The 18999-nt window shown below is 41.8% G+C and overlaps 1 long non-coding RNA gene across 1 annotated transcript; it reads left to right on the top strand.

The window, feature by feature from the left end:
• The first annotated feature begins 11587 nt into the window (after positions 1-11587).
• Positions 11588-18659, top strand: LOC140912005 (uncharacterized). Its single transcript, XR_012159202.1, has 4 exons — positions 11588-11673; positions 12558-12626; positions 17165-17225; positions 18536-18659. It is a non-coding gene; the product is annotated as an uncharacterized LOC140912005 (long non-coding RNA).
• The last annotated feature ends 340 nt before the right edge of the window (positions 18660-18999 follow it).

Raw genomic sequence — 18999 nt, 5'->3', positions numbered from 1 at the left:
TGTCTGTCAAGAGAGATATAGATATATATAAGATTGGAGCTTATATCTTTTTCTCAACGTCTAGTACCATCGCTGTACCCAAGGCAGGGATCTTTGTCACAGAGATTTATTCTGCAAATTAAATGAGCTATAGCCTCTTCCCTTACTTTAATGTACAACCATTGCTATTTAAATTTGTTCCTTAACAGATGTGGTTCACTTTATTTTACTCTTACTGTGTCTGGGACTATTCAAAACTGACACATATAAAAAATAGCGCCAGTTCTCTGAAATAGCAGTGCCTTTGTATGTACGAAGCTATAAATAAACCCTGGCAGTTAAACTTCTGTGCTTTTAAACTTTAGCCTCTTTATCTCTGTCACTGTTAGAGTCCCCTATCTGGTCTGCCTTCCCTTTTTGCTTATGATAAAATGCTTATGCAGCAGTAATCAGTCTTAGTATCCTCCCCTCCCTTCCATTTGTTTCTTTCTCTTCTAATTTCCAAGTTCCAGACACCAGTATTCACTGCAGCAGGGCCAACAATTCAAAGCCCCAAGCTATGTTTCTTCAAAGCCATCCACGTCTCTTGTCTCTAAACCCTCAATATTGTTTTGGTTATAGTTTGTTAATGTTTTGGCTTATTCCACTTATTCTGGACATATTACAACCAAACTGTGTGAAGTAAAACAAACATACACGGAAGAGAAGAGAAAAGAAAAAGAAAAAGCCCAAAATGCCTCTGCAGTTTTCCTGTTCTAGCTGTCCCAAGAAATACTGAAAGGTTTCCACTTTGTTTTTGGGAGACCTATATGGGTATTGTTCAGTAGAGATGAGTTCTGTCTGGGACCCTAGATCTGAAATCACCTGCCCCTTCTGAAAATTCAGCTCCAGAGCTGTTTAACTGAGCATCATTAAAACTTAGGTCAAGATTGGATCAGATGCAGGTCCAGACTCAAAGTCTGTAGGTTCTGAAATTCCCAATTCAGCTTCCTAATGGTCCCACTCCCTTTCACAACTCTTCAAACCTAGTCAATGGACACTGGCAGCCCTAATGATTGTTCTGGAAATCGCCAATCTCAGTTGTAGCTTTTCCCACCACATTCACTTTTTAGACACATTTGTCAATAGCAAACATTGCAGAGGAATGTTTTCTGAATGTGTGTGTAATACCTTCTCATTTGGTTTTCATCTTTCAGTGTATTAATAGCATTAATATGACAATATTTAGTAACAACGTTAATATGAGTTTCTACTTAGGTTTCCTAAATGACCATATTGGGATGTTTAACCCAAATGTTATTAACAAGCCAAACAAGTTGCGTCATGACTGAATTTTCTCATACATAAATAATAGAGTACCAGTGGCTACTGTGAACAGATTACTTCTCAAATGATTCAGAAATCACAGATATGAAGAAGCTTTTGCCTCAGTGCATAGGTTCTATTTGAAAGCAAACCTCTAGTATGTAAATAAAACATTGTTCATGTATCATCTTTAGCCATATGATAGACCTGCCAGGCCTCTGTTTTCTTTGGAGAAGCATATTTTTCAACTCAGTCTCTGCTTTCTCTCTATCGGAGATCAATTCTCTCCCACACTTTTTTTTTTTTTAAATACAATACACTTCTTAGCCTCCTCTGCCTCAGGCTGCTTTTAGGAGGTCATTGTGGAAAGGAACTCAATTTCTTCCATACACTGTCTGGTGTATGAGCATATTATCCAGTACAATATATATACTGTATAAAGTCCAAACTTACCCTCCTTGCTGGGCTTGGCTTTTATTTGTAACTCAAGCAACCGTATTAAAACACAAACCTCAGCCGAAGCTTTCCCCACATGCTTGACTATTCCTAACATTTCCCTGGAGCTCTTCTGTCCAAAACCCTAGTTCTCTCTCCTCTTGCTCCCATCCAAGAGACATTGCATGCTCTTATATACTGTCTTGAGCCGAGAAGGCCGACCTACCAGCATGAGTCAGTAATAATTACTTGGCATCGTCATGTAGGGTTCTAACAGCTGAGTTTAGGGTGGTTTACCAGAGAAGCCCTGTATTCTTACATAGGGTCCTAGAAACTACCATATTCCCACTAAATTAAAAGTGTACTTCTCTGTGTCATTCTGCATAACTTGGTTAAAATGGAAGTCCAAAGGGGTCCAAATTGAGCAGCCACCTCAGGAGGGAACTTTGGGTGTCATGGTAAGGAGGGGAAGGTGATGACAGCAGACATAGGTGGGGAGGAGCCATGGAAAGCTATGGCAATAAGCACTAGAGACATAACTTTATCAAAATTGCGAGATTAGGGAAGTGGGGAAGCACTTCTGGAGAGGCAAGAAATCAGATTGTAGTCGTGCTTTGAATGGATTAAAAAAGAGAAAGATAACAGAGTAAAAGGGTGCAAAAGAGAAGGTGGAAAATATTTTTTGCGCAAAGTAGAAAATAGGCAAATATTCATAGTTATATATATCTATATCTATATGACTAGAACTGGCCATAAAATAGTGTTTTCTGCAAAATAAATTCAAAATAAATGAAAAATATTCTTTTGTCCCCAAAACTTTTCATTGACATTTTTCAGTAGTTCATAAAAATAAGCAAACAAACTAGTTGGTTTTGGTATTTGAAAACCAATATGTTTTTTTTGGGGAGGTGGACGGGGAGGAAACATTTCCATTTACCAAAAAAAGGGCCATTTTCGGCTACTGAATTTTAAATAAAATAATTCCAACAAGATCTAATTAGAAATTATTTTTGTCAATCCATTCTACCATTTTGACAGAACTGAAGAAACATAATTGGCTATAGCAAAATGTGCCTGTGTCCAGGACACAACAGCGCTTCACTTATTTCACAATCATCACAGTCCCATTGCCACATGTCATCATTCTTGACTTCAAGTCATTCAGGAAATGCTATGAAGCACTACACACTTGTGAGCACACTGGAGGTAATAAAAAGATCAACCAACATGAGTGAGGGGCTGACGATATTGACTTATGAGGAAAGATTAAAAGAATGCAAGTAAATATTTATAGCTTGGCCAAATGATAGCTAATGGTGGGTGGGGAATAAGATAAATATCTCCAAAAACTTAATCTGAAAAGTGCTGTGATTCTTAAGGGCCAAATTCATTCCTGGTGTAACTTCATTGAAGTTGTCTTCAATGAAGTTACACCCAAGATGAATTTGGCTGTGTGAGAGAGAAAGGAGCTGGTCAGGTCTGCCCAAGGGGATATAACAGATAGAGCTATGGGAAGAAACTGAGCAAAAATAAAATTTAGACTCAATGTCAGGGAACTCTTACCAGAAAGATCTATGAGACTAATGAATTAGTTAACGAACGAAAACCTCTTTGAAGATGAAAAATGCTATTCAACTGCAGCTAAGTATCATTATTAATAGTAGAGCTGAGTAGTGAATAATGCATTCAACAAGTTTATGATAAGATTTTCAAAAGTGCTTATGGGAATCAGGTGCCCAGTGGGTGTTTCAATGGGAGTTGGGTGCCTCATTCATTCTCTTCCGAGCTTTTGAACCTCTCCCTGTAGGTGTTTTCCCCCCCTCCATCCTATACTGTAGGTATTTGTCATTTGCTAGCCAGCAGTTTACAGATTTCTTAAATATATCAGTTATTGAAAATGATAAACTGATGCCTGATTTAGCCATCCTCATTCATGTCATGGCACTCATTCCTCTTTCTGTTATTCCAGTGGTGTCAGACATTAATGTGCTACTCAACATGATTAAGAGTGGCAAAATATAGCCCGGAACAATTCCTACCAATAATTGTAGATTCACAGGGCTGGATTCCTGGGTGGTGTAAATTGGCATAGCTCCACTGAAGTTGATGAAGTTACATCAATTTATACAAGCTAAGGATCTAACCTATAGATTTAAAGGCCAAAAGGGCCTATTAAAATCATCCATTCCATGCCTCCTGCATAATACAGCCATAGGTTTTGACCCAGTAATTCCTGCAGTGGAGGGAATTATTCTTCACTACTATGTGAGCATGTACTGCTAAGCGCACAAACTTTTTCTTTCTTTGTGAAAAATGTCAAAACACCATTTTTTTTAAAAAAAATCTCAACCATATTGACAATTTTATCAAATATATTAGAGAAATTGTTTTTTTAACCAAAAAAAGGATTTTAGAAAAATGACAAATATCTATAACTCTTTCAAGAACATTTTCACTTAAAATTTCCATAACAATTTGGGGAAAAAATAAAGGAAAGAAATAGAAAACTTGATCCTATTTTAAACACTTCAGAATGAAAGCAAGTTTGAAGATGGATTTTTTTTTTTGGTAAAACTAGTTTTTCCTGTTATTACTAGGCTTCTTTTGCACAAATTTTCTCCAATATTCAACATTTTCTGCATGTAATTCTGACTCCATTGACTTCAATAAGGCCATGATTTCACCTTCTCTTTCTGTAGTTATTACTGCCTGTGAACTCATTCGCTGGATGCATAACTGGGGTGTGAACACAGTCAAAGTGAATTCAGCTTTGTAGTCTCACAGAAGTTCTGAGGTGTTTGCCCTGCTCTAATTAGTAGAAAGTTGAATAGTCTCCTAAGGGAAGTGATGGAAACCCCATTGTTTGAGTCACTTAAAAATAGCCTGGACAATGCACTGGTGGATATGCTGTAAGAAACAATCCTACAGTGCCTACATGAAGCAAAAATACCTCAAATATATAAGTTTTATTCCTCTGTAAATGGTCTCAGTCTGTCATAAATGAGAGATGGCATTGTATGCTCATTATAAAACCCATGCTTTCTCTGAAGATTGTTGCCTACATATATTGTAGGATTGACAGGGACAGCCTTCTTCGTTAGCTATTTACCTCACAGGGTTAGAATCATAGAATATCAAGGTTGGAAGGGACATCAGGAGGTCATCTAGTCCACCCCCTGTGCAAAGCAGGACCAATCCCCAACTAAATCAGCCCAGCCAGGGCTTTATCAAGCCTGACCTTAAAAACCTCAAAGGAAGGTGATTCCACCACCTCCCTAGATAATGCATTACAGTGCTTCACCACCCTCTTAATGAAAAAGTTTTTCCTAATATTAAACCTAAACCTCCCCCACTGCAACTTGAGACCATTACTCCTTGTTCTGTCATCTGCTACCACTGAGAAAAGTCTAGATTCATCCTCTTTGGAAACCCCTTTCAGGTACTTGAAAGCAGTTATCAAATCCCCCCTCATTCTTCTCTTCCGCAGACTAAACAATCCCAGTTCCCTCAGCCTCTCCTCATAAGTCATATGTTCCAGTCCCCAAATCATTTTTGTTGCCCTCCACTGGACTCTTTCCAAGTTTTCCACATCCTTCTTGTAGTGTGGGGCCCAAATCTGGACACAGTACTCCAGATGAGGCCTCACCAATGTCAAACAGAGGGGAACGATCACGTCCCTCGATCTGCTGGCAATGCCCCTACTTATACAGCCCAAAATGTTGTTAGCCTTCTTGGCAACAAGGACACACTGTTGACTCATATCCAGCTTCTTGTCCACTGTAACCCCTAGGTCCTTTTCTGCACAATTGCTGCCTAGACATTCGGTCCCTAGTCTGTAGCAGTGCATGGGATTCTTCCATTCTAAGTTCAGGACTCTGCACTTGTCCTTGTTGAACCTCATCAGATTTCTTTTGGCCCAATCCTCTAAGTTGTCTAGGACCCTCTGTATCCTATCCCTACCCTCCAGAGTATCTACCACACCTCCCAGTTTAGTGTCATCTGCAAACTTGCTGAGGGTGCAGTCCACGCCATCGTCCAGATCATTAATGAAGATATTGAACAAAACCGGCCCCATGACCGATCCTTGGGACACTCCGCTTGATAGCGGCTGCCAACTAGACATGGAGCCATTGATCACTACCCGTTGAGCCCAATGATCTAGCCAGCTTTCCATCCACCTTATAGTCCATTCATCCAGCCCATACTTCTTTAACTTGCTGGCAAGAATACTGTGGGAGACCATGTCAAAAGCTTTGCTAAAGTCAAGGAACAACACATCCACTGCTTTCCCCTCATCCACAGAGCCAGTTATGTCATCATAGAAGGCAATTAGATTAGTCAGGCATGACTTGCCCTTGGTGAATCCATGCTGACTGTGCCTGATCACTTTCCTCTCCTCTAAGTGCTTCAGAATTGATTCCTTGAGGACCTGCTCCATGATTTTTCCAGGGACTGAGGTGAGGCTGACTGGCCTGTAGTTCCCAGGATCCTCCTCCTTCCCTTTTTTAAAGATGGGCACTACATTAGCCTTTTTCCAGTCATCCGGGACCTCCCCCGATCGCCATGAGTTTTGAAAGATAATGGCCAATGGCTCTGCAATCACATCTGCCAAATCCTTTAGCACTCTCAGATGCAGCGTATCCGGGCACAAGGACTTGTGCTCGTCCAGCTTTTCTAAATAGTCCCGAACCACTTCTTTCTCCACAGAGGGCTGGTCACCTCCTCCCCATGCTATGCTGCCCAGTGCAGTAGTCTGGGAGCTGACCTTGTTTGTGAAGACAGAGGCAAAAAAAGCATTGAGTACATGAGATTTTTCCACATCCTCTGTCAGTAGGTTTCCTCCCTCATTCAGTAAGGGGCCCACACTTTCCTTGACTTTCTTCTTGTTGCTAACATACCTGAACAAACCCTTCTTCTTACTCTTAACATCTCTTGCTAGCTGCAACTCCAGGTGTGATTTTGCCTTCCTGATTTCACTCCTGCATGCCGTCGAAGATCAGCAAAGATTTCACTGTTAAGCCAAGATGGCCGCCTGCCATATTTACAATTCTTTCTGCACTTTGGGATGTTTGTCCCTGTAACCTCAATAAGGATTCTTTAAAATACAGCCAGCTCTCCTGGACTCCTTTCCCCCTCATGTTATTCTCCCAGGGGATCTTGCCCATCAGTTCTCTGAGGGAGTCAAAGTCCGCTTTTCTGAAGTCCAGGTCCGTATTCTGCTGCTCTCCTTTCTTCCTTGTGTCAGGATCCTGAACTCGACCATCTCATGGTCACTGCCTCCCAGGTTCCCATCCACTTTTGCTTCCCCTACTACTTCCTCCCAGTTTGTGAGCAGCAGCTAAAGAAGAGCTCTGCCCCTAGTTGGTTCCAGCACTTGCACCAGGAAATTGTCCCCTACACTTTCCAAAAACTTCCTGGATTGTCTGTGCACCGCTGTATTGCTCTCCCAGCAGATATCAGGGTGATTGAAGTCTCCCATGAGAACCAGGGCCTGCGATCTAGTATCTTCCCTTAGTTGCCAGAAGAAAGCCTCATCCACCTCATCCCCTTGGTCTATAGCAGACTCCCACCACGACATCACCTTTGTTGCTCACACTTCTAAACTTAATCCAGAGACTCTCAAGTTTTTCTGCAGTTTCATACCGGAGCTCTGAGCAGTCATACTGCTATCTTACATACAATTCAACTCCCCCACCTTTTCTGCCCTGCCTGTCCTTCCTGAACAGTTTATATCCATCAATGACAGTACTCCAGTCATGTGAGTTATCCCACCAAGTCTCTGTTATTCCAATCACATCATAATTCCTTGACTGTGCCAGGACTTCCAGTTCTCCCTGCTTGTTTCCCAGGCTTCTTGCATTTGTGTATAGGCACATGAGACAACTTACTATTTGTCCTGCTTTCTTAGTATTAGGCAGGAGCCCTCCCCTCTCACACTCTCCTGCTCGTTCTTCCTCCTGGTATCCAATGTCCCCACTTACCTCAGGGCTTTGGTCTCCTTCCCCCGGTGAACCTAGTTTAAAGCCCTCCTCACTAGGTTAGCCAGCCTGCTTGCGAGGATGCTCTTCCCTGTCTTCGTTAGCTGGAGCCCGTCTCTGCCTAGCACTCTTCCTTCTTGGAACACCATCCCATGGTCAAAGAATCCAAAGCCTTCTCTCCGACACCACCTGCGTAGCCATTCATTGACTTCCACGATTCGACGGTCTCTACCCAGGCCTTTTCCTTCCACGGGCAGGATGGACGAGAAGACCACTTGCGCCTCATACTCCTTTATCCTCCTTCCCAGAGCCACCTAGTCTGCAGTGATCCGCTCAAGGTCATTCTTGGCAGTATCATTGGTGCCCACATGGAGAAGCAGGAAGGGTAGTGATCCAAGGGCTTGATGAGTCTCGGCAGTCTCTGCATCACATCGTGAATCCTAGCTCCTGGCAAGCAGCAGACTTCTCGGTTTTCCCGGTCAGGGCAGCATTTCCCCTGAGGAGTGAGTCCCTGACCACCACCACCCGCCTTCTTCTCTTGGGAGTGGTGGTCGTGGAACCCCCATCTCTAGGACTGTGCATCTCATGCCTTCCAATCAGTGGAGTCTCCTTCTGCTCCCTTCCCTCAGATGTATCATCTGGTCCACTCTCCGCATTAGTACCTGTGGAGAGAACATGAAAACAGTTGCTTATCTGTATCTGCGCTGCTGGTACATGGACGCTCCCCTTTCTTCTTCTGGAGGTCACATGATGCCAAATTTCTTCACTGTCCTTCTATCCCCACAGTGCAGCCTGCTCTGAATCTTCAGAACCTTGTGCCCATAGAAGCATATCCTGACGTCTGTACAGGAAATCTTCAGTTTCTCTTTTGCAACACAGGGTCGATACCTGTTGCTCCAGACCTTGAACCTTCTCTTCCAATATGGAGATCAGCTTGCACTTTGTACAGACAAAGTCGCTTCTGTCCTGTGGAAGAAAGACAAACATGGCAAATCCTGTGCAGGTAACAACAGCTGAACACTCACCATCCATATTACCTTCCTTCTACGAGCTTCCTCAGGTGTTATAGTAACTACTCAGAGAAGCCTGCAAGATGAAAGCCTCAGTGGGCTTTCCCCGGGCAAACTCCCTCTGTTAGCCTCTCTGCTGTTGTATTTCTTTGATTTTGTGAACTTGAAAGAAAACAGATAAAAATTAAAACATCTGGGCAATACACTGTTTGCCTGAGCTGTATGGCCCTTTTGCACTTTGCCTGCTATCTATTGTGATTCTAGCTATCTTGATCTCAGTCAGAAGATTTGGCACAGGGGGCTTTTGGTAACATTCAAGTCAAGAGCAAAGGACTTCCCTAAACCTCCAGCTGCCAGAAGATGAGACTGGACAAAAGGATAGATCACTCAAAATTACCCTGTTCTGTTCATTCCCTCTAAAACATCTGGCCTCTGCTGGAAGACAGGATACTGGGCCAGATGGGCCATTGGTCTGGTGCAGTATGGCCATTTTTATGTGTTTATGTGGGGGAAAACAAATGTTCATCTTGGAAGCTGAGGAAGGAAATTCATTTTTACCAGAATGTCCAGTCTGATCCAGCTGCCATTAAAGTCAATGGGCAAAACTCCCATTAACACTTGTGGGAGTTGGATCAGGTCCTTAATGCAATTATCCATCACACTGCCCTGTCCCCCAAACTCCTGTTCACTGTGTTGTATATTATTAGTGTTACAATAGCACCTAGATGACCCAACTGCAATCAGGGACCCAGTGTTCTAGACACTATACACATACATACAAGGAGATAATCACAGATAATCTACATTGTGATAGGATGTAGATCAACAACAGATAGAAAGATCCTACAATGAACAGCTTACAAACAATGTGCAGCCAAAACATTATTCATAGACATTATGTCACTAAGAAGTTTGAACAACATATACATTTGAGAAAGTCATAATCTTGACAGGAAAGATGGGATTGCATTTAAAATACTGTACTGGGACCCAGGAGATCAGGGTTCAGTTTCCAGTTCTGCTACAAACTTTCTGTGTGACCTTGGGGAAGTTCCTTAATCTCTGTGTGTGTCAATTCCTGACCTATGAAATGGGAATAATAAAAATACTCCCCTTTCAGAACTTCTCATCTCGGTCTGTTGTAACCTCTTTAGGGCACGACAGTATCTTATTGTGAGTAAGAGCCCCATAATGGAATCCTAATTTGGGGGGGGGGCGTCTTTTAGATGCTAAGATAATGCATATGGTAAATAATAATAATAATAAATAAAGTGTTTGTGTGCACTGTGATAAGAGAGAAAGAAATGAAGTTGGTCATATAAATTATTCACTGAGTTATTTCCCCAGCTCTAGATAAAATGTCAAAAATGTCAATTTGGGCTTCCATTCAGAAAATGCCAAACCCACTCTCCACCCCAAAAAAATCTGAGGGCCTGGAAATATCTTGAACTATAGAAAACATACAGCTAAAAGAAATGAATAGCAAATCAAAGGCATAACCTACCACCAAGAAGTAAGCTTCAATACCCCCATCCACATGTGTGTGTGTCTGTGTGTGTGTGTGTGATAGATTCCCAATGATTTCCTATCAATATTTTGTGATGGCTCTGCAACTGTGGCTATAATTCACATTTATTCAGAGCAATGATTTCTAAGGAGGTGGGTATCACAAGGAGACTATTGTATGATTCTGACCAGGGGGACAAGCTAAGAAAATGCACTGGAATTAAAATGAGATGTTAGAAACAGTCTTAACAAGTATTAAACATTTACAATCACCGTTACAACCAATATAAATAAATGAAGCATAAAACCGTATTTCTTCAACTATTATAGTCAAATGATAGTGTCTACATACTCGGGGTATTGCAGACTTCAGAAGAAATTAACCAAAATACCCAATACAAAAATCATCTTTTCATGTACAGTGAGTGCATCACACTTGGTAAAAGAAATGGAATTCTTGTATTTAACAATGGAACCATTGTGAGACATCTTTGCAGAATAACTGGCTTCCCCTAGATGTACAACAATAGCTCACAGTCCCCTAGCCTTTTATAAATCTCCCTCCCTTGCTCTTAGTCCACCCCATTACTACTTTTCCCTTTTATTCCTTTTTTCTCTGAACCTCAGCATCCCCTTTAGTGCTGTGAAGTGTGCAAAACCAAAACATGCACCCAGAACTGTACACAGTCAGAAGGGTACATGATCGGTCCCAGAGACTGGCATGTAACAAACCATGGGCACCAGTGAGTTCAAACCCAAGATATTTAACCCCACCCCAAATCACTGACCGCTACAGCTTGGGCTAAAGGAGCACTCTGTTAGCAATACTTAGCAGCTGGTTAAAGTCACTGGGGCCAGCCATTATAGGGAGTTATGATCAAATGTATTAAGCCTGTCCCAAAAATCTATGGATGCAGCAAGGAAGGGATGGAGTCTGTATGGGGAGATTTTGGCAAACCAGTAAAGTACCTGAAACCACTATGGCTTATTGCTAAAAGCAGCCGAGTCAGCAGGCTGTAAATTGGCCATGTCACAGCCTCAGCTTGACCAAGGCGGGGCGGGAGAGGGGGGAGGGAGCACAGAAAGGGCAGCTTGGACCCCCCCCCATAAGAATTGTGTTGAAGTTGCTGATACATGCATTTTAGAGGAGCAGGATGTGCCCTCAGGAATGTGTCTAACAGGGCCTCAAGGCTGCAAACTCTGGAAAAACCCAGACCTGGTTAATCAATAATCAGAAGGAGCCTCTTGCCTGACCATTGAAACTGCTTGCTTGACAAGTTTTCTTTAAGGGACATGTCATTCTATTACTAATGTATAAACAAGGGAGGAACGTTTGAGGTAAGGGGGACTCTTAAGGACTGGACTCTCCCTCTGGATGCATCTTGTGTTCCCCACTGGCAGACAGGCTGCCACTGTGCCACTCGAGAGCCACACCCAGCAGGACAGTGGGGTGGGAGGAGGTATTGTTTCATATTCTCTGTGTGTATATAAAGTCTGCTGCAGTTTCCACGGTATGCATCCGATGAAGTGAGCTGTAGCTCACGAAAGCTTATGCTCAAATAAATTGGTTAGTCTCTAAGGTGCCACAAGTACTCCTTTCTTTTTGCAAATACAGACTAACACGGCTGTTACTCTGACACCCAGCTTCGGTAACTATTGAGGAAAAACTTAAATATATTTAGTTGAAAACTTACAAAAAGATTTACCTATGTTTCTTCAAGAAGGATACAAGGGAAGGTATATGTCTAAATATCAGTTGAGTAACTATTGAGGGTTGGGGGTGTTTTACTAACCTGTTGCAGACGTGTGTAAGTGCTTGAGATGAAGTAAAGTTTAGCTTTAAGTGAAAGCACTCTTGCGTTGTCCTGTGTGAGCCAACCATCGATCGGTCGGCCGGCCGTGTCTCCCCTGATTTATTTCCTAATACCACCTCACACAGAGTAAAAGTTACCAAGAGCTTTGGGTAACAGAGTCAACTGTGGCAACTATAACCAAAATGGGCAGAGTCTTGTAGATACTTGTTACAAAACTATGAGCATTGATAAAAGGTGGGATTTTTCAAAAGCACTCAGTCCTACCGAACTCTGCTCCTGTTACAGCCACTGGAAGTTTTACAATTAACTGCAATGGGAGTAGCATTAGTCCAGCATGGAGACCTTTTGAAAAATCACACCTTTGTTGTTATGGAAAGACACAGACTTAAAGACAGAAGTCCTCATAATCCCTCCTTGTGGCATGGCATGCAACAGTGATAAATAACTCAATTGTACCATGCACAGAAACATGGATGAATTGCTAGAGCGCTAAAAAAATGTACTTTAATGTTCCTCTCCTGTCTTCACAGCTTGTAGGTCGCAATGAACATATGCTGCACTCCAGGAACTGCACACACACAAGAAGGCCCCTTGTCCAGGTAAACAGGGATGTGGCCACAGGAAAAATAAAAGCAATCTGGAATTTGTCATAAGAATTCTTTTGATAAAAACTCAACTGATATTTAGACATATACCTTCCCTTGTATCCTTCTTGAAGAAACATAGGTAAATCTTTTTGTAAGTTTTCAGCTAAATATATTTAAGTTTTTCCAGACTTCTCTGTTTACAAACTTTTCCAGAATGATTCTGTTTCTTGCAGATATGACAGATTTGACCATATGCTGGACATAGTCTAGGGTGGTGTCTCCTTCCGCAACTAGAACATTATTACATATGCTCATGTTTTAATTTTAGCAGTTTCACTCCATTTTCCTCCATTGCCTTTTTTTAAAAACTTATTTAAAAACTTATTTCTTATTAAATCTATATTCACATCAGTTTGTTTTCTACTAAAATGTGTAATCACTGTTGATTAAGTTCAGCAGTTTGGCAAATTCTCATTGCTTTTTCTCAGATTTAGATCTGGCTCTTTGAATGGTCTTTTTCTTACACTGATATCTTGTATACCCATCACAGTTTGATCTCTTATCATTGACTCAGAGATTCTGGAAATCACATCTGACTTCTTGTCTTTACAGATATTTGAAATGATTGAAAAGTTTCTTCCTCTATTTAATTTCTTGAGTGAAACTGAAATCTTTCAAAAAGAAAAGGAGTACTTGTGGCATCTTAGTGACTAACTAATTTAATTAATTAATTAATTGGTTAGTCTCTAAGGTGCCACAAGTACTCCTTTTCTTTTTGCGAATACAGGCTGTTACTCTGAAACCTGAAATCTTTCAAATATTTTGTTTCTTTTTGGTAAACTGTTTTGGTAAACAATTTGTTTAAAGATAAACTCAGTCAACTTAATTTCTAACATTCAACTCAGATAAATTATATAATGAAATTTCTTCAGTACCAGCAATATTCAAAACTATGCCAATCTTTTGTTCATCTTCCTTATGAGCAGATCTTGATGCCCTCAAAAATAAATCAAATTCTTCTTTAACCCTTTTCCAATTTTCTGCAGCATTTTCTTGACATTTTTAGAAATATGGAATTAATCCATCCTATTTCATTCAAATTTGTTTTGCTCTTCTCAGTAATGTTGACCTCATTTTTTTTAACTTCTTCCAGTTCTTTTTATCACTTACCCCACTCCTGGTACCATGTGTTGTTTTATATTCAAGTAATCCACTAATCTTAAGAGTTCATTGACAGTAACTAAAAAAAACCCCGTCTTTATTAGATACACACTTAACATATATACAGAAGATCTAAATTCAGGTCAATATATTAGTCTAGCCTAAAACCAACAGCCTCCTCCAGCTTTCAGCTTTCACACACTGGAGACTCTATTCATTCTTTTAAATCCCCAGTAATACCACATCCAGCATATTACATCCCTAGCTTTTCACAGACATGTTTCTATCCCAGTGAGGCTGCGGTATATTCGAGATATAGCTAAAGATTGAGTCAGAGAGACCTAAGTATTTGGTTGCCTTTAAATATAATGTTCTACACACTGAACTCATCACAATAGTTCCAATATTCACAAGTGGCCGCTGCAGCCTCTTCGCATGTGTCTGGCCATCCTGTAAAAATATCCGATGCCAGAATTTGCAGCTCTTTATCCTGTAGTGTATGCTTGCTGACTTTCTGTAGTCCTTGTCAGGAAATAGAAAGTATTAATCAAGCCAGCTATATTTATTTTTATGTTTCTTTTGTTATAATGTAGCCCTTCTGCCCGTCAGAGTTGGCAGCAGTTTGTGTCAGATTATTGTAATTATTGTAACGGAGCTGCTCTGGGTAGGAAACCTGCTATATATATTTTGGTTTCTTTTTTTATAGTGTACATCTGAGTGGCAATGTTGTAATCTTAATAGCACACATTGGAGGCATGTGAAGGTTTGGGCATTTGCTGTATTACTCTCACCTCTTCTGGATCTGGGTGCAGGCCTTCGGAGGCGTCCCACGTATGGCACCTCAGTGAGTCGCAGGCTCCTCTTCTGTTTGTTGAGCTTATCGTATGAATTGTAGGGGAAGGGTTTAATGGCACAAAGTTTGTGTGTTCACTTGTACTGGCTGAGAGAAGTGGTTTCTGTCTAGAGTTCCCAGCCTAACGTTCTAGCTGGTACACCTTTCCTGGGTGTTCGGCCTGTCCCACACATTGCCCTAGTGGCGTGACAAGGGTGCCATCGAGGCACTGCCATTTAGCAGAGCGTGGCTGCAGTTTTGCTGATCCATCTTGCATGATGTTGAGGAAGTCCGTGTTGCCCATTACATTTACAGACACTCCGCTGTCTATTTGGCATTCTATTTCTTGCTTGTGCCACAGTTTCAATGTTACTTTGAAAGGTGCTAATATGAGTTTAAACGATGCTGTTTTCTTAGAGTGTATTGTTCTGATACCATGTATGTAAAAGATTTCACTATCTGGGTTGCTGCTCAGTTCACCTCTATTATATGGTGTTGCTTGCCATTGCTTTTTTGTCTGCATACTTATGCATAACGATTCCTCTTTCCACAGTCTCTGCAAATAGTGCTATAAGCTGGGCATTTGCATTCTTTGCCTCTTGTCCCATAGTACCCACAGCTTTCATTGTGAGGTGCACTTGCTTCATCACTGTACTTATGCAGGTGTATTATTAATTATTATTAGTAGTAGTAGTAGTTTCTGTGGATTTCTGTTTTTGTTTTTGAGCATATGCACTTTAGCAACAATTTCATGTGTTGTTATCTTCACTGAGCAAGAGCTTATTTGCTTGCTTTGCACATTTTTGTGGCCTCTGCCAGTGTTAACAGAGGGTTTCTGAGCATTCTCATTCGAGTTCCTTTGTCTTTAGTTTCTTATGACTCATATCAACTCCTCTTTCAAAATGCCATACTCACATTAATCTGACATTTTGCCCAGCTTGGCATTATACCGGTCAATGTTTCTGAAGATGCTTGCTCACACTTGTTGAAGAAGCAGTGTTCATATATAACATTTCTTGTAATTTCAAAATGTTTTTGGAGCATGCCCAACATTTTGGAGGGATCTCTGTAGTCTGCTGGTGGCATACCCAGAGGCTACTAGAGCATGTGGCTTTCTTTCCCCATCACTGACAGTAGTGTTGCAGCCCTTATTCTTTTAGATTTTTTTTTTCATTCAGTCATGTGGATGTTCTCTGAAGAACAGCCAGTTGTTGAAGACATCCCCTTCCATGTCCATGGATCCAGGAACCAGAATCAGGCTTGCTCCCATGACTGAGCTTTGTCTTTAGTTAACTGATTATGTAACAGTCAGACCTGCTGGCTACTTCGTCCTTTTAGGGGCACATTTACTTCTGACACCATGTTCTGGTTCTGTCAATAAGGCACAAAAATCCATTAAGCTTTTCAGTGACAAACCATTATTTCATACCACTGAGTCATTACAAACAGGGCTGCAGCACTGTTTCCCTATGTTTTGTCACCATGATCTGCCCTCTAATCTGGTGCTGACTATCCCACATCCTGTTATACAAACTGTTGCATAGCTCAGGCACTTGGAGGTTCTAGCTGCAGCTCTCTGTTGTGGGTGGGAACCTGTTTCTCATAACACAAAACTCACCAAACCTCCTGATCTGAATCCCCTCGAATGTTAGGGATGGCTCTATCTCAGCCCCCTCCTAAATGAAGCTTCAGATCAGAACTTTTTGACGCTTATCAGAACCCAGCCTCTGCACCTTTTGAGGTTCATCCATCATCATCCATCAGATTTTAGACTTTTTTCCTCCATAACAAAAGCCACAAGGGTCTAGTGAATATATTAAATTTGATTGTACAACTCTGTGCACAGCACCCAGTGTAAATAAGATACCAACTTACACTAAGCAGCTCTCCTCCTCCCCCTCCTGCTTGCTGCCCCCTTTCTGGAGATCAAACACAAATCATTAAAAGCCTCCTTTGTATATTATGTTCTCTACCTGCACGATATCTATTTCAGGCTCCTTACAAGTTGCTCTCTTTCCTTCCAGCCTCCTATTCAAAGGAAGCTTCCAAACTGGCCACTTGTCAGAGTGATGTGAATGTATTTTGACATCAGCAGGACACAGAGAGAGGGGTCACTTCCCTTGGCTTTTCCAATTACACAGCTTGTTGTGAGGAGCTGAATCAACCATGAATGTCATTCTGCTCATGCTGGCTAGGAGGGTGCTCTCTGTTCGGCCCTTGGCATTTAACCATGTTGAATTATGAATGTGCTACCAATCACACTGTTTGCCTTGGAGCTGGGAAGGATGAATCGCAGGGACCTTTTTTGGAATTAGATTTCAAAGTGGACCATGCAATGTTTTTAAACAAAGTTTATTCAGAAAGCCCCAGTTATCTGAAGATCGGCCAGATAATAGGAAATAACATTTGCTCACTGTAGCATCCCACAATAATACACTGTCGCTCTCTGTGTGTGTTGTATGTTTTATCTAATATTAAACAAAAGTTGGATGAGAAGCCAGGGCAAGTCCTGCCTAATCAAATGACTGACATTTTTGCTCTCTCTCTTTATACACAGTACTGTGGTGAAACTGGAGTCCTGCTTCTGTGCTAGATGAGACCTCTCAGACGGTTTGCTGGTATATAAAAGATTAAAGTTTCCTACATCGGCCCCGTAGTTTCAAATCTCTGAGAATATTAATTGATGATTTTTTTCTTCATTAAAGCATTTGCTGTGCAGATGAACAGTATAAAGTAGGGCTGTTGATTAGTTGCAGTTAACTCACATGATTAACTCAAAAAAAGTAATCACGATTAAAAAATTAATCGCACTCTCAAACAATTGAAATGTATTAAATTTTTTTGGATGTGTTTCTACTTTTTCAAATATACTGATTTCTATTACAACACAGAATACAAAGCGCACACTGCTCACTTTATATTATTATTTTAGATTACAAATATTTGCACGGTTAAAAATGATAAAAGAAATAGCACTGTGCTGCAGACCCTCCACTTGCCCAGGGTGTGCAGGCTGTTAGCAGCCCCTGGCCCACGTTTCCCCCCCCCCCCCCGCAAGCTCCCCCTCAGGGCAAGTGGAGAGTGTGCGGCTCCCCACAGCTGCCTGCCCTGCGCAGCTCTCAATATGGCCGGGCTGCAGCCCCCCAAACTGGAGCCAGGTAGGGGTAAGAGCTGGGTGAGCAGTTGTGGGGAGCCGTGGACCTTCCTGTCCTGGGTGGGGTGCCTGCAGGGTGGGGACACAAGCCAGGGCCTGTTCTCAGCCTCCCCACCCCGGGCAGGTGGAGAGTCAGCAGCTCCTGGCCCACTCTGCCTTCCAGCTTGGCCAGTCTTCAGGCAGAAGTGGTGGGGCAGGGCAGTACCACGGAGGGGGCAGGGGGCTCTGGCCCTCCCACTTTTGGGAAGGCTCTGCTACCCCTGTACAGAGGGAATTAATATCTTCATGTGTAAAGTTAATACATACATTTTATAATGATCTTAATAACCAGCATGCTATTAGTTTTCATATACTGATAAAGTATATTTTGAACAAATATTCTTCAGTAGTGTTTAAGCTGTGTTCAGTAGTGTTTAAGCTGTGAATACAAGAATGCTTAGGGTTACAAATGGCTTTTGTGTTGTAGATACCCATATACTTGGGTGTGGCTTGATATCATAAATCCACTGGACAGATAAGGTGGGTGAGGTAATATTTTTAAGATCATCCCCATGTCTGTCTAATATCCTGGGACTGACACAGCTACAACTATACTGCAAATCCATTTTACGTCACCCAACAAACAGCTGTCAAATAATGGCTGATCATTTCCAGCCACTGAAGGATTCAACTTCCCCAGCATGGCACAGAGATGAAGCCCTTTGTATCCTGACACCATGACTGATCCTCACAATATTAGGGAAATCTTTGAAATGATTCTTTTCTTCTCTCCAGTTGCTGTCCACCATGATTGTGCCCTCACGAGGGACAGCAGGGTCCAGTGGACAAGGCCCTGGGATTCCAAAGACCCATGTTCTATTCCTGGCTGTAGCGTGGAACTGCCATATGACCTTGGGCAAGACCCTTCATCTCTCTGTGGGTATGTCTACACGACGAGCTACAGGTGTGATTTCCCTGCTCACATGAACATACTCGAGCTAGCTCAATGAGAACAAGAGCCAGTATAAATAGCAGTGTAGCCCCAGGAGCAGCAGTGAAGGCATGGCTTAGCCATGCCAAAGTACCTACCCACCAGTTTCAGGCCTAGTTCTGGGCCAGTATAGCAAAAAATAAATGTGAATATTCCTGCACCGCTTCCTCCACTGTGGATACCACAGTTACACTGGTATTTATACTCACACTAGCTCGATGAGTGCTAACAAGTATTTGTACATGAGCTGGGGAATCACAACCCCTAG

This window comes from Lepidochelys kempii, chromosome 5 (assembly GCF_965140285.1).
Source record: "Lepidochelys kempii isolate rLepKem1 chromosome 5, rLepKem1.hap1, whole genome shotgun sequence".
Classification (NCBI taxonomy): Eukaryota; Metazoa; Chordata; order Testudines; family Cheloniidae; genus Lepidochelys; species Lepidochelys kempii.
The sequence above is the reverse complement of the archived record's forward strand: the minus strand, read 5'-3'. Positions and strand labels throughout refer to the sequence as shown.